This window comes from Scylla paramamosain, unplaced genomic scaffold (genome assembly GCF_035594125.1).
Source record: "Scylla paramamosain isolate STU-SP2022 unplaced genomic scaffold, ASM3559412v1 Contig2, whole genome shotgun sequence".
Classification (NCBI taxonomy): Eukaryota; Metazoa; Arthropoda; class Malacostraca; order Decapoda; family Portunidae; genus Scylla; species Scylla paramamosain.
This window is the reverse complement of record NW_026973667.1, coordinates 1,090,001-1,092,500: the sequence shown is the minus strand read 5'-3', so window position 1 is coordinate 1,092,500 and position 2,500 is coordinate 1,090,001. Positions and strand designations below refer to the sequence as shown.

Sequence of the window (2,500 nt, the reverse complement as noted above, 5' to 3'; positions counted from 1 at the left end):
GGCACCTCATGGCTCCCTCTCTCGCCTCACTCCACAAAAAATGTCAAAAAAATAGCCATCATGTACCGCCGCGACTCCACGCGCCGCCTCACGCCCCACGCTCGCCGCTGACCTGACCTGACCTCATATACCTGCACAGTACATTATCTTCCCCGCTTGTAGCCAGACAAAGGGCCACCTGGGATTTACCTGACCCGCCGGCACGTCAAACAAAGAAAGCAAACAAAATAAACAAACCTGACCTATCCCAACCTTACAGAACGTAACAAAACACCACATTACGTTAATTCCAGGTATTTTTCAGCAAGGCGAAAATTTACCTGAGGTTTACCTGGCACCTATAACAAAGGAATCAGAGAAATTCACTCACACAAATTAGCGAATTACAAGTAAACAAGGGAATTAGGCCTAAAGAACTCACGTCCCTCTATAAAATTAATGTATTACTTATTGTTAACCTAAATTAAGGGTGTTTTCCTGTCTTGTTCGGGTTTATTAATCAATTTTCTCAGCCAGGTGTGCCTTGGGGTTACCTGGTAGGCGAATACAGTAGGATTTTCACCTTTACTCGCAAAATTGACGGGCCGGTTGTGAATGATTGAAATAAATTAGTTTTTGCTATCTCTGGTTCATTAAAGAATTATCCTCTTCTCTCCTTTCCTTCTTTCTTTTCCATTTGACATTTCTTAATTTTTTTATCTTATTTTTTTTATTTTTTATTATTATTTTTTTTTAGGTGCTATGATCAAGAAAAGAAAGAGATGATGGGGGTCTTCTGTTTATTTTGCAAAATTGTCGAAGTCTGTGTTTGAAAGTTTAAAAAAAAAAAGGCAATGGTTAAATAAATATAAAGACTGTATCATCTGGTTCTAGTTTGCATGTAAAAAAAAAAAAGTCTTGATTTTTAGCTTTGTTTTATAAATCAAAAGAAGGATTGCTTTTATTTTTCTTTGCTTTTTTGTGTTTTTTTTCTGTTCAATTCATTTTTTTTTCGTTTATTCTTTTTTTTCTTTTTGTTTCTTTTTTTATTCGTATTCCTGGAAGTTATGCGGTGAAATGAATTCTTTTATTTTTTTCACATTTTATTTATCTTTTTTATGTATATCCTTGTTTGTTGTTATATTTAGTTATTTGTGCACATTTTTATTTTTTCTCTTTTCTTTTTCTACCTTTCTTATCTTCTCTTATCTTTATATTTTTTTCTTTTTCTTTTCTTTTCTTTTCTTTTTTATTGACCGACTTTATTTCTAGATTGTTGAATAAGGAAAAAGATAATAATAATTCTCCTCATTTTGTTTATATAATGGTCTGTCAACATTTTTTTAATATTATTATTTATTTCATTTTAGTGCTAGAAAATAATACATTAACTAACCTTCATTATTAATTTGAAATACAAGAAGAAAAAAAAAAAAAATGATGTGCGTTTTTGTTTATATACAGTCTGTCAAACTTATTTATTTATTATGGCGTTAAAAAAATAGATAAAAAAATGAAAAAAGAAAAATTAAAGTAATCTTAGAAATGCCAGAGCGAATAAGAAGAGAAAGAAATAATATTTTTATGCATTTTATTTACGCAGTGTTAAAGAAAATATAGATAAGACATACTAAAATAAAAAAAAGAAATAAAAAATACAACAACCACCTTCAAATAAAAAAAAATAAGAATAAAAATTAAAAAAAAAGAAGAAGAGAAAGAAAGAAAATAATATCTTTGCTTTTGTCTCTCTCCAATGAATGAGTCAGGAAGTAAACAAACTCTAAATTTAGCAGCGCCATCTTTTTTTTTTAATGCTTTTTTTTTGCCCTTCAGTTTTTTAGATATATTTTTTGTGAGTTCCTCTGAAGTAAATCTATATAGAAGTGCAGGTATTTATTGTTGTGCATGGCTGAAACATTGGAGCGTGGGGCGAGGCAACATGACAGCGTCTCATAAACGGACGGGTTGTTCAGAGAGAGAGAGAGAGAGAGAGAGAGAGAGAGAGAGAGAGAGAGAGAGAGAGAGAGAGATGTTTATTATTTCAAGTTGCATTCGTAGTTACATTATTTTTTTTATTTATCTATTTATTTATTTATTTTTGTTATTGTTCAGAGAGAGAGAGAGAGAGAGAGAGAGAGAGAGAGAGAGAGAGAGAGAGAGAGAGAGAGAGAGAGAGAGAGAGAGATGTTTATTTCAAGTTGCGTTTGTAATTAATTTTTTAATGTTTTTTTTATAATTCTTTCCTTAATGAAATACTTGTTTTCATTATAGTTATATTTATTCTTCATTTATTTTTTTTCTTTGATTTATTATGAATGGAGGGATCAGGGGAATTTATCTTGTATTTAAAAATGCGTTCGTAATTATATTTTCCGTTGTGTTATTTTTTCTTTCCTTCGCCTCCCCCCTCCTTTCTTTATTAAATACTTGCTTTTTTATAATAGCTATTTGTCTTCTCCCTTTTATTTGTTATGACAGGAGTGATGTGACAGGGAAGAAAGTTGTTATATTTCAAAAA

The 2,500-nt window shown here is 30.7% G+C and overlaps 1 protein-coding gene across 1 annotated transcript in view; it reads right to left on the bottom strand.

Annotated features, from left to right (window-relative positions):
- The window catches only part of LOC135096018 (uncharacterized), a 9,926-nt gene extending 9,925 nt beyond the window's left edge, over position 1 (bottom strand). The window contains 1 exon segment of the mRNA XM_063997202.1: position 1. This exon segment is cut by the window's left edge and continues 1,234 nt beyond it. The gene's annotated coding sequence lies outside the window, so the exon portion shown is untranslated.
- Positions 2-2,500: the final 2,499 nt, after the last annotated feature.